The sequence below is a fragment of the Talpa europaea genome (genome assembly GCF_964194135.1).
Source record: "Talpa europaea genome assembly, chromosome: 5".
NCBI lineage: Eukaryota > Metazoa > Chordata > Mammalia > Eulipotyphla > Talpidae > Talpa > Talpa europaea.
Window position 1 is genome coordinate 8103010 of NC_140071.1, and position 12980 is coordinate 8115989.

The window sequence follows — 12980 nt, forward strand, 5'->3', positions numbered from 1 at the left end:
ACATTTTTATAATACAAATTATATATAGAGAGGGCCTCCCTGGTGGTGCCGCGGTTTGAGCGTGGCACTGTGGCTGTGAAGTTGTATGCAGCCTCTGAAGCTGCAGGTTTGATTCCCGGCTGGCTAGGCAGAAACCCACATGGCGCTACAGACCTCTCCTGCCTCACCTGCTGTTCACCTCAGCAGTGTCTTGGGTCCATATACCTGTTCTGCTCCCCACTCTGTCTCTGGTGAATTCTCTTACCCTCCTGTGCCTCTGACTGTACCCCAGTTCTTGTATAAATAAATGAATCTTTAAAAAAAGATTCATTCATACATAGAGAGAAATGACTGTGTGTTAAACTGCATGTTTAATTATTGCTTTTATAGTGTCTTAATAAATAAAAAATGGAAAACAGTGATATCTAGAGGGTTACTTGTAGTCTTTATTCATTTGGATGAGAATGAAAGAGGATTTATAAATTACGTATTTTTTATAATGATACGCATTTGAACAAGAAATCAACCCTTGTTTTAGAAGTTTATATCTGGACTCCATATGTTCAAAAGGACTTTGTGATTCATTAAACCAATATTACAAAGACAATTAGTTTTACTGTGAGTTGCAAATTTTATGTTTCATTTTTTTCTCATGTGATCTTCTCAACAACCATATGGTGTGGGCAGAATATTTAACTTTCCAAGTTAATAAGATGAAAACATAGAGAAGTACAGTGATTACTAAAGTTCACAAAGTTACTGGAGATGAGATCAAGTTTTTCAGATTCAATTCTATCTCCTTTCAGTATACCACACTGTCACTAAAAATGTATCATCCATTCAGTTATTAGCTTTTTTGGGACAGGCGCAGAATTTCATTGGCATTATTAATAGTCTCTTAACTTTTTTCCTTACATTTTCCTTACATTTTTCTCTTTACATTTTGCAGGAGTCTGCAAATTTGATTTTTTCTGAAATATAGTTCACTAATTGCTTCACTGTTTAACCTAACCCATAGCCTAATGCTTCACTCCAAGATATTCTAGATCTGGTGTCAACCTTTCCTTCATCCACTTTCTTCTTCCTGTTCTAGTCAGGAAGGAGTAATTTTTCTTTCTTACACAATTTCCTGATCATTTCTTCACTATTTTCTCTCGAGTCTTCCATTTTCTAGCATTTTACTGCATTGGTCTCTTGTCCATTTGCTGAAGCATCACTCAAATGCTATTTTCTACTCAAAGCTTTTTATATTTTCCCAACTCCTGTCTGTCCTCTTCCAGCCCCTCACCTAGTCTTTTCATACTGTGAACTCTGGGAGAATTTTATCTACACTATGATAATAGCATCTCTTGATTTCTAAACAATGGGTACTCATTTGTGGCAGTCACTCTTTTGTTACCTGGGATGGAAAAGGAAAGAGAAAAATTCAATCTTATCTCTGAATTAAAGGAGATTTAGATCAGCTGAGATGGTTGGCCAGTAAAATAAAACACAGTGTAACAGAAGGATTATCACATCCATAGTACAAAACGAGAGAGACTCTAGCTGATGTAACAAACAAGTACAGACTGAAACATGATAGAGAAAGTTGGATGTTACAGGGCAGGAGAAGGCACCCCAGGACCACCAAACCTGCCTGCTGTAAATGGGTTCTGTCCTCTGCCACATCAAGACAAAACATACTCTAATGCATGAGACCTTCAGTGGAAGGACCTTTAATAGAATTAGTGTGCAATAAAGAGATGGGGAAAATGTGGTTTCCAAATCACACTTCCAAAGTCACACTTCCCCTCATGGGTAAATGCCCAGCAAACAGGGTTGGGCCAGAACAGTCATTAAGGCCTGTGAGCCTGCCACAAGTCTAAAGCACCTTCTGGTGGGGAACCATAGGTAAGGGGCAGAAGGGACCAGGCAAGTCTGGAAGGAAAAGAGCAAAATCAAAATCAAGATAGAGGTTGCCATAGTTAACCTCCCAACAGGTCTCTCACCCATATCTGTTTTAAGTGTCTCCTTCCGTGTCCCGCAAGTCTCTGGTGCAAGTCCAAGTCCAAAAAGTAAGCCTCCTCCAGGTTGCCTTCTCCTTGCTCTCTCCTCCCTTCTCCTAGTCTTCTCTCATCTTCCTCTCCATCTTTATCTAGCTCCTCCTCTCTGCCCAGTTCTACCCCTCCTTAGGGTGGGGCAGGAAACCTGTGAACTCTGGGAGAATTTTATCTACAGTATGTTAATGGCATCTCTAGACTTCTAAACAATGGGTACTCACTTGTGGCAGTCATTCTTTTGTAACCTGGGGTAGAAAAGGAGAGAGAAAAATACAATCTTTCTCCCAGGAAACTTCCCTCTCCCTGGGATTTACCCTGTTACAAAGGGAGGGGTTGAAAAGACATGGAGCTGGTGCTAAGTTACCAGTGAGTTCCACGTGGTGGATGGAGTTGGGGGCACTTTTCAAGCTCTGCCACACACTCTCATCTTGCTGTGAGTACCACCTTGCTATCTCCAGAGCAATATTGTTATGCAATGGATTCTCTTCACTGTGTTCAGTTCTTAATTAAATTTAACTATCTTTTTTATTAAAAATCAAAACCTGCTTAAAGTTTTTATATACTGTAATGTGCTATAAAATTTAAGAAACCCACAGAAATTAGGTAGTTGGCAGTGAGAATTTTTCAAGGTTAAAATTTAGAGCACTAGGGAGATCAGATGAGATAAGATGGAAAAAAAGACCCAGATAAGCAGCCACTTCATCACTTATGTGAGAAGTTTCTTGATATTGGCTGGAACTATGAAAAGCAACTTTAATTTTCAGGAACAATTTAAACTTGCAGGAAGCCAAAGAATTAGAATGCATTTTTTCCCAATGGGCAATTTTTTTCTGCATTAAATAAAACTTTCTCCTATCACTTTTCAAAATATTGTATCCAGGAAAAGGTAAATGATACTTCATGAAAATTCTATACTTATTACATTTTCTTCACAACAAAGATATTTAAGGGAAGTCACAGATGCTGTTATATATATATATAAGACGATGAATGAGATTACTAATAACAGTATACAGAATTCTGCAAAAATTACAGTATAAATCACATATATAACTATGAAAAATATACCAATAAGAAGCTGCTTTAAATCTGCTAAAATTATACATTAGCACCTGTGAATTTGGGGAAAAAATCTTTTGTTTTCAGTCCTTTGATTTTCAGATAAGTCATTTAACTTCTCTGGAATAGCTATACAATGTAAGAAATGGACGAGGTCATAGATCCTTTTAAATATAACAAAAGTACATCTGTATGCAGTCTATGAATTCCATTTGAAAATGTGATGCTATGATTATTAAAATTACACACATCTAAATTTAGCATGAAATTCCAGGCCCTGTTCTACTTGAGGAAAATCTATAAGATCTCTTATTTCTTCTTCCAACTTCCATAGTTTCATAAATAACAATGCCACAGTTATGCAGGTTTTGGAGTGCTTGAAGATTTCTATTTAATTTTATAATTTTTTTGAATAAAAAATTTTGCCTACAATTAGTAAACTCAGTAATTTAAATGGTGATTTTTAAAAATGAATTTGGGGACTAAAATTCTAAATTTTAGTCCATCTCTATACAATTCAGAGTCTTAGCCAGTGGCAAGGAATTGATTTCCATGATGTGGCAAATACAAAGAAGCCCTCAAGATATAATTTAAATTTCAGGCAATGAATACTTAAAAGGTATTTGTGAAGTGTAGTAAATCTGAAAGAGGAAGATGAATACCAGATGATCTTACTTACATGTGGAATCTAAATGGAACAGAACAAAACCAACCTAAAAAAATCAAGTTAATAAACACAAAGCACACATTTTTGGTTACCAGTGGCATAATGGGTCATGGGTGAAATAAATAGAGGGGGTCAAAAGATACAAACTTCTAGTTATAACATAAATGTCATGGGGAAAGAATTGACACCATGTACTGTACTGTCTATTCAAAAGTTGCTAAGAGAATAGATCATAAAAGTTATTATCATAAGAAAAAACTGATTGTGTGGGAGCAGATATTAACTAGACTTATTGTGATCATTTCACAATATATACAAATATAGACTCGTTCTGTTGTTTACCTGAAACTAATAAAAATCATTAAAAATGGCAATGTAGTTGATATATATATGAATTTTTTCACATCAAAGTTGATTACTGAAGCTGATAATGCTTTTCATTACAACAGATAATACCTCTTATGATACTAACCCAAGTATGTTGCATTTTCATGACCAAATTGATTTAAAAAATTAGAACATTTATTACTTAAAGAAATTATTTTTAATTGAGGAATTTTGGGGTACCCCATCAGCTATTACCACTATAGTGCGCCTACTACCAGGTCACCATTGTTCACACCACAGTCCATTGTGCTTCCTCCCTCTTTGTTCTTATCCCTCCTGCCCCCAAACCTCCTTTCCTTGGTGCTTCAGTTTGTAGTTGTAACAGGACGAGGCGGGGTTTCAGTTTCCCTGCCCCATCCAAAGGAGAGTGGAGCTGAGCAGGGAGGAGAAGAAACTGCAGAGGAAACTGAGGAAGGAAGGAAGCAGGGTGGAGAGCCAGAAGGAGGCCTGGAGGAGTCACTTGGGGAAGAGACACGTGAAGAAGCTATACTTGCTTCTTGGCTTCGGACTTGTACCAGGAACTTGGGGGACAGGGAGGGAGACTCTTGAAAGAGGCAGAGACATGGGTGAGAGACTGATGGGAGGTTGCCAATGGCAGCCTTTATCTTGACTTGTATTTTGATTTTACTCTTTTCATTCCAGACATGCCTGACCCTCATGCCCCTTTCTTATGGGTGCCCACCAGAAGTTGACTTAGATGTGTGGCAGGCTTTCAGGCCTCAGTGGCCCTGCTTTGGGCCCACCTTGTTTGGCTGGGCATTTACCCATGAGGAGATGGGTCACTGGGTGCTCCATTTGGGAACTCTATTCTCTCCCTTCTGTGTATTGGACACCAATTGTGTTAAATTTTCTTCTGAGGGTCTTATGCACAAGAGTATGTTTGGTCTTGATGTTGTTGATGGCAGAACCAATTTAGAGCAGGCAGGTTCAGGAGTCTTGGGAGACCCCTCAGTCTACTTGATAACATAGTCAGCAATCAAGGGCTAGTTTTTATTATAGGACATTTAAAACACAACTTAATGTGACGGTTTGAAGTCCTGTGCAGGGCAAGGCCAGCTGGGTTTGAATCCTGGCTCCAACACTCTCGCTGTGATACTTGGTAGCTGTGTGGTCTTGACACCTAAATGTTCAAGAACTCATCTGTAAAAGGCAGTGGCTGTAGCACCTGGTCCCTAAGATTCTCTTGGCAGGTAGATGGGATGCTATGTACGAAATGCTCCGAACAGGGTGTACAGGTGGTAGTCGCTATAAAATATTTGCTGGGTCACTGTGGTGGCACAAGGGGTTGGGTTTCTGTGCAACACTATGAAGCTGTCAGCAGCCACTGTGGCATGAGTTCGAGCTGAACTGCATGGCACAGCAGACCTCTCCTGTCTTGCCTGCTGCTCCCCTCAGCAGTGTATTTCAATGGATCCACCTGTTCTGCTCCCCTCTCTGTCTCTGGTGAATCCTCTCACCCTCCCACACCTCTGGCCTACACCCCAGATCTTGTACACATAAATAAAATAAATCTTAAAGAAATATTTGCTGCCACTATTATTTTCATTGTTATATTTTATTATCTTGACCAATGAGTGCATTTAAATTTATATTAAAGCCCTCCCCTGTGGCGCAGCGGTTGAGCGCTGGGTTGCGAAGCTGCCCGCAGCCTCTGCAGCGCCAGTTCGATCCCCGGCTGCTCCCCGGCCACCAGAGGGGGGTCCCGCATGGCGCGCAGACCTCTCCTGCCGCCCGCTGCTCCCCTCAGCAGTGTACTTCGGTCCTTCTGCCTGCTCTGCTCCCCGCTCTGGCTCTGGTGAATTCTCTCACCCTCCCGCGCTTCTGACTGTACCCAGTGCTTGTATAATAAATAAATAAATCTTAAAAAAAAATTATATTAAAGGGACACTTACAATATAGCCAAGATTCCAACTTTCTTGAGTAGTAAGGTCCAAAAGGCTGATGCAAATAAAATGAGATTTAAATTAGCTTCTCATTTCAATTTTAGCAAATAATAAGTCTGGCAAAGTGGCTTTCAGTTTTTGCTCTTTTTAGATTATAGGCTCCTTGAAGACTCAAATGAAAGTTTTTGATATCTTTTTTTTTAGCCAGGAGAAGAGTATATATGTCAGCTTTGCCACTTATTTTACAGGATTTGAGACACCATGTTCAGAAACTCAGTTAATAATTTTTTTTAACAATTTATTCATTCATGCATACAAGCACCAGGGTACAGGCCAGATGTGCGGGGTTGCGGGGGGTGAGAGGATTCACCAGAGACAGAGTGGGGAACAGAACAGGCAGATCTACTGAAATACAATGCTGAGGGGAGCAGTAGGCGAGACAGGAGAGGTCTGCTGCACCATGTGGGTATCTTCTGGCCAGCCAGGATTGAAACCTCACTGCAGAGGCTACGGACAGCTTCACAGTGCTGTGCTCAACCCGCTGCACCACCAGGGAGGCCCCTAGTTAATAATTTTTGAGAGTTATATTTGTTTTATTATTTCACTGATGGAAATATTGGAGTAATCTTATATTTTAATAAAAAGGCATACTCTTGAGGTGTCTTCTCTGTATATGAAAAATTACTTACATAATAAAATGTATTGTGATACATGCCTCATTCTTTCCTCCATGAAATAGTCTAAAACTTAAAAATTAATTGTACAGCAAAGGTGCAGGATTTTATGCTGAGGACACCTCTGACATGCTAATTAGAAGGTCAAATAAATCTGGATGTGAACTTATCTTAATTGGAAAGGTTAAGAAGAAACATTGATTGCATCAGTCACTAAATGAAAACAGCATAGCACCCCTGAAATATTCTGAGCAATTGAGGTGTAGGATTCCCCCCAGAATATCAGTTCCTGCTAAGAATGTATTTTTGCCTTTCACTTTCTCTGCATTGAATAAACTTGCTTTTCTATAGTCAGTTTATGCTTTACACATTAAAGTTGAAATTTTCACTGTGTGTGTGTGTGTGTGCGTGTGTGTGTGTGTTATTTTCCTGTCATTCCCTCTTACACGTATGTAAGACTGTGCTACTATGCCTTACTCGATTTTATTTTCTGGACTGTCTTTTTCACACTTTATTTTGGATAATTTCTTCAATTTCACAGTTATTTTCTTTGGCTGCGTTAATCTCATTCAGAATTATTTTCATTTAGAAGTTGTTTTTCATGTCCAGAGCTTCCAAATGGTATTTTTCACATGTTCCATTTCTCTCTTTATCATTTCCCTGCCTCCCTTTCCTTTTCTTAGCCTTTTCCCAAGAATTGTAATAGCTCTCATTCCCTGTCTGCTAATTCTGTCGCTTCTGTTATCTGCTTCAGTTGCCATGTTTTCCCCTCCAGGTGATGGGGCATAATTGCTTGTGCCTCACAATTTCAGTTGTGTCCATATTGTGATCTTAATGTTTGACTTTTTGTCTAGCTTAGAGTTAATTTGGAGGGAATTATTTTCATCTTTCTGAAGCTGACTCCTGGCTTATTAGCACAAGCAAACTTTACTCCATGGACAATTTAACATTACTATTCAACCGATAAACTTCTCAAAACCCAGCTGAGGGCTGCTATATTACAAACAAGGTCTCTGGGGCCTTCCTGGTGGTACAAGGGGTTAAACCCCAGCACTATGAAGCTACCCTCAAAGACTGAAGCATGAGTTCGATCCCCAGCCAGGGAGGTGACCCACAAGGCGCAGCAGACCTCTCCTGTCTTGCCCGCTGCTCCCCTCAGCAGTGTATTTCAGTAGATCTGCCTGTTCTGCCCCCCACTCTGTCTCTGGTGAATCCTCTTGCCCCTGGCACCTCTGATCTCTACCCCAGTTCTTGTATGCATAAATAAATAAACCTTTAAAAACAAACAAACAAACAAGGTTTCTCTCCTCTGATATTACATCTTTTCAAATGTCACTGGACAGTGATTTTGAAAAGTAAATAGATACTATTTCAGCTATAATGTTTACAACAATTAAGAATGCTTAAGATGTATAATTTTTATTTAGGAGAAAATTGTAATTATTAGAATAAGCTGAGATCTTGTTTCCAGAATAAGCAGCAGCACCAGATATCCACGTGCTCCTTTTCAAGTCCCATCCTCCCTTGTAATCAGTCTGTAGCCATGTAATTGTAACAGGGGTCCCCAGAGAAAGGGGAGGTTCCAGGTTTCCTGCCCCACCCTGAGGAAGGGTGGAGCTGAGTGGGGAATAGAAGCTAGAAAGGACTGGAAGAAGGAAGGATGAGGAGCACAGAGAAGACCTGGGGGAGAGAGAGACAGTGAAGAAGATACACTTGCTTCTTGGCCTTGAACTTGCACCAGAGACTTAGGGGACATGGAATGAGACTTGAAACAGATGTGGGTGAGAGACTGGTGGGGAGGTTGAAAATGACAGCCTCTATCTTGATTTTTATTTTGTTCTTTTCCTTCTAGACATTTTTAGCCCCTTCTGCCCCTTTTCTATGGGTCCCCACCAGAAGTGCCTTAGACTTGTGGCAAGTTTTCGGTCCTCAGAGGCCCTGCTTTGGGCATTTACCCACGAGGGGATGGGAAACTTTGTGTGTTTCACGTGAAAGTTATTTTATCTATTCTTTCTCTTGTCTTTATTGCACACTAGTTGTATTAAAGTTCCTTTCCATTGAAGGTCATATGTTTTGTCTTGATGGGGCAGATGGCAGAACCCATTTGTAGTGGGTAGGTTTGGGGAATCTGGGATGCCCCTCACCCTGTTCTGTCACATAACAGATTGGCAAATAAAAAATCATGACCCCTATTCTCGTCTAGAGCTCTTAAGATTCTGTAAGCTGCTTCCATTTCTCATTATCCTTGCCTGTTAATCATGAAAAAAAAAAAAAAACAAATTCAGATGATGACAGTGACCTAGCAGCATAGACGCAGCCTCGGCCCAACCATTACCTAGAGCACAACAGGTCACTGCACCATCTTAACTACATCAGATGGTGTATGCTAGAGGGTTAAACTTTTATATTATTAAGCTACTTAGATTTTAGGATTAACTTGCTGCTGAATTAGAGGCTATCACATATTGCCTAATACAGTAATTAAGCTGAAATTTAACCAATATTTAGGATATTAGGAGATTAGGCACAAGCCTTGGCTCTAGTACTTGTTCGTAACATCCTAGAGAGAAGACTTTGGAGCCTTAACACAACACTGGAACTCTATGTTGTTACCGCTCTGAATACCCTAGAAATAGAGCTAAGAAGCTAATATCACACTGTGCTCTGCTCTGCTTGGGCAAACCACTGTTTTCTTCCTGGATAATGTCAGAGCCCAGCTCCAGATAAATATCAGTTGGAGGCGAGAAAATTTATGTCAAAGTTATTAAAATTCCCACACGTGCACAATCCCAATTATCCTGAGAATTATTAACTATAAGGGAACTACTGAGGATCATGTAATATTTGAAAAACATTCTTTTATCTGAATGTAGATGTCAAGATGAACAAATCAGAAAAGAAATTGGACGGAAAATTTCCATTGTCGGCGCTGCTAATAAGTTACAACAAACTGAGTGGCTTCAATGAACATAGGGATTATTCCCCAGTGCTGCTGGGTCAGGAGTCCTGGCATAGAGTCCTAGGTCCTCAGGGGGTCACCAGATACCGTGGAGAGGCTCGGGGGCTGATTTATATCGCTGTGCTTCACCGGGAAAGAGTCTGCGTCCCAGGCCACTCCTGTGGTGGATTCACTCATTTGTATCCAGAGGGCCGAGTGTCTTGGCTCTTGATGATTCTGACTTCCTAAGATCCTGAAGGTCGCAGTTCCTAGGGGCTGCCCACCCGCCCCGAGCCCCGTGACTGGTCCCAGGACGGCAGCACCTTCACCACTCAGCGTGGGGAGTGTCTGCAGCATCTACAGCCGGGAGTTTCCCACAATGCAATGCCCAGATGGGAGGGGCGGCCCAAGGAATCCCGCAGAGGAGAGACTAAGGACACTCCCAGGCGGTGATGTTAGCGCTTCTGCAATTGATGCCCAGTTTAGGGATGCAGGGTCATGCTGAATAGGAAAAGATTGGACTTAGGAAGAGAGGTCTTCAGAAAAAATGGTAGGTATTTGATGTGTTTCCTATCATTGTATAAGACAAAGCAAAATGATGCAAGCATTAATTCCTGTGAAAACAAAAAGGTGTCTTAGGTAATTATACATGCTAAATATTGAAGTCATCAAAATTTTACATTTTTTTTAAACTTTTTTTAAAGATTATTCATACAAGAGCTGGGGTACAGGCCAGAGGTGTGGGGGGGTAAGAAGATTCACCAGAGACAGGGTGGAGAGCAGAACAGGCAGACGGACTGAAATACACTGCTGAGGGGAGCAGCGGGAGAGACAGGAGAGGTCTGCTGTGCCATGTGGGTAGCTCGCTGGCCAGGGATCGAACTCGTGCTGCAGTGGCTGCTGATAGCTTCAGAGGTTGTGGCTTAACCTTTGTGCCACCAGGGAGGCCCATATACTACAGTTATTTTGGAGATTTCTCACATGCACAGGCGGGCAGAGGAAGGATCACAAGGGGCCTCTGGTGTTCCTGGCGATTGGAAGGAAGTGAGTATGTGTAAGTTATGTGATTGGGAGAGGCAAAAATGTATTTGAATCCTCATATCCATGGTAGCAAATCAATACATTAATATCCAAATGGAAAAATAAGGACTTAAAATGGAAAAATAAGAACATTAGTACATTAATTAACAATTTGGTACTTTTTAAATCAATGAAATAATTAACTGAAAATTCTTGCTGTGGTGAATAAACCGGGAGATACAGTTATGAATGTCAAGGTCTATTGTTTTCTGCTACACCTTCCCCAGGTTATTTGATTTTTTAAAGCTATGCACTTGCATAATTATAATAACAATAAAAATTAAGAATGAGTATAATGAGAACATTAGCATTTACTACATTCACCTTAGCTTTATGTGAATGTGTGTTACAAAATTACATGTCTTAAATGTAAAAAAACAAAAGAAAAGCTATAGCACCTCACTACTTCCTTCATACCTGTAAAGTCTGATGAATTCTGAGATGACAGAGAGACTCTCCTTTGAGGAAACCAGAAGAAATGGAAGAAAAATTAAATAGTTGGTGGTGAAAGGGAACCCAATGACAACAAAGAAAAATACATTTCTTTAGCTTTATAAGTTTTTTTTTAATATTTATTTATTTATGGATACAAGAGCTGGGGTATAGGTCAGAGGTCTGGGAGGTGAGAGGATTCGCCACAGACAGAGTGGGGAGCAGAACAGGCAGATCTACTGAAATACATTGCTGTGGGAGCAGCGGGCAAGTCAGGAGAGGTCTCCTGGGCCATGTGGGTAGCTCCCTGGCCAGGGATCAAACTTGTGCTGCAGTGGCTGCAGATAGCTTCATAGATTGATTCTCAATCCCTTGCACCACCAGGGAGGCCCAAGAAGAGAGGTTTTGTTCTAGTGAGTGTCCATTAAAAAATCCATAGTTTTGACATATTTATGACTTTGGATGATGCGTTTTAAAGAAACTCCAAATGGAGACCTGACTACAGGAGTCCATGGAAGGAGTTAGGGGGATTCAGGCAAAAGGACCTCTGACTCTTAGATGCCCAGGGTGGAGTAGTGCTTAGGCTGTGGCATGCGAGGATGCTGTGGCTCAGATGGTAGAGATGGCATGGCCCCCACACACAGCTTCAGGGAACAAAGTTGCCAATGGCTCATGCTGAGTGGTTTTGCACTACTCTACTTTTGAATGCAGCACTTTTTTTAGGACCTCCCTGGTGGTGCAAGGGTTAAGCACAGCACTATGAAGCAATCCGCAGCCTCTGAACCTGGCCAGGAAGCAACCCACATGGCACAGCAGACCTCTCCTGTCTCGCCCGCTGCTCCCCTCAGCAGTGTGTTTCAGTCAGTCTGCCTGTTCTGCTCCCCTCTCTGTCTCTGGTGAATCCTCTCACCCCCCACACCTCTGGCCTGTACTCCAGCTCTTATATGCATAAATAAATAAATCTTTTAAAAAATTAAATAACATTATAACATTAAAAAAAAAAAAAGAAACGCCTAATGGGCTGGTTTGGGTTGCCCCACCCACTGCATTTATTGCTGGAACAAAAGCAAGCAGAGGTGTCCTTTGAATGGTGATGTGGAAAAATCATAAAGGCATTAAAATCTCAACAGTGAAGAGATTCTATTCATTAGTCTGCTCATTTGCATGAAGAGCCTTCTGGCCAACAGTGGGTGAAATGACTAGTGATTTAGTGCTGATACAAATTCCAGCACCAGCAGGCAGAGAAACACCAGGTCTCCGACTTTCCTGGAAGCTCGTGCTCTTGATTACAGGGGATAAAATCTGCCACCAAATGTCTGGGTGTGTGTGTGCCTATGTGTGTGCTTCAGTAGGTCCCTTTAGCTTTCCAATTGGTACATGGAAAATCTGTTTAATGGATGCCTGATCACAGACAAATGCACCAGCGTTATGTAGACTTACGCCTCCATCTTTAGCCTGTTTTTAAATAACAAGATACAATATTTCTGACTCTAAATTGTCAGCTTCTATGAGAAAATGGTACAAGATTAGATCTTTTATGTATACTTGAAAACATATTTAATTTTCCATAGCAATGACATTTTACAGGAGAACTTACATACTGGAATGTGAAAGATACAGATATTTACCCCTCAAGCACTACAGTGCTGGTATTTACTGGGGAAGCAGTATGTGTGAGTTTGTGTGTACATGCATGTGCTTGAACATGCAAGAGAAGGATTTCACGTGGATGAGTGTGAGGAGCACAGGTAGACTCGATGGTCATCATATGGTCACTTAACTCACCTGAGTACTCTTCTCCAGTTTTCTTCCCATCTCCTGGGCTGGCGACATCATTTGGGC